Source organism: Etheostoma spectabile, chromosome 7 (assembly GCF_008692095.1).
Source record: "Etheostoma spectabile isolate EspeVRDwgs_2016 chromosome 7, UIUC_Espe_1.0, whole genome shotgun sequence".
Lineage (NCBI taxonomy): Eukaryota > Metazoa > Chordata > Actinopteri > Perciformes > Percidae > Etheostoma > Etheostoma spectabile.
The window spans coordinates 25,535,459-25,535,990 of record NC_045739.1 but is presented as its reverse complement, the minus strand read 5'-3'; positions in this window follow the sequence as shown (position 1 = coordinate 25,535,990).

Below are 532 nucleotides of genomic sequence, written 5' to 3'. Positions count from 1 at the left end.
CATGCAACATGTAACATGCAGCATGCAACATGTAACATGCAGCATGCAACATGCAACATGTAACATGCAGCATGCAACATGCAGCATGCAACAGGTAACATGCAGCATGCAGCATGCAACATGTAACATGCAACATGCAACATGTAACATGCAACATGCAACATGTAACATGCAACATGCAACATGCGCTAACTACAAGCACTACTACTCCAACACTACTGCACTGGTGCATCACACACTCTGCGTGCAAACCCCCCCACACACACGAAACAGACACACACAGGCACACACACACACACACACACACACAAACAACACGAGACAGACACACATACACACAAACACACACAGACACAAGACAGACACACACACACAGCCAGAGGGCTTTTCGCAGCCTGTTGCTGGTTTTGCATCAGCTCTTTCTCACGGCTCCAACTGCTGCCCTCTCTCTGTAGTTGGAGCCGATCGAGGAGATCGGCCAGCAGGTCCTCTCGGACGATCAGGTGAACTCTCCCCTCAGATTCACATTGGG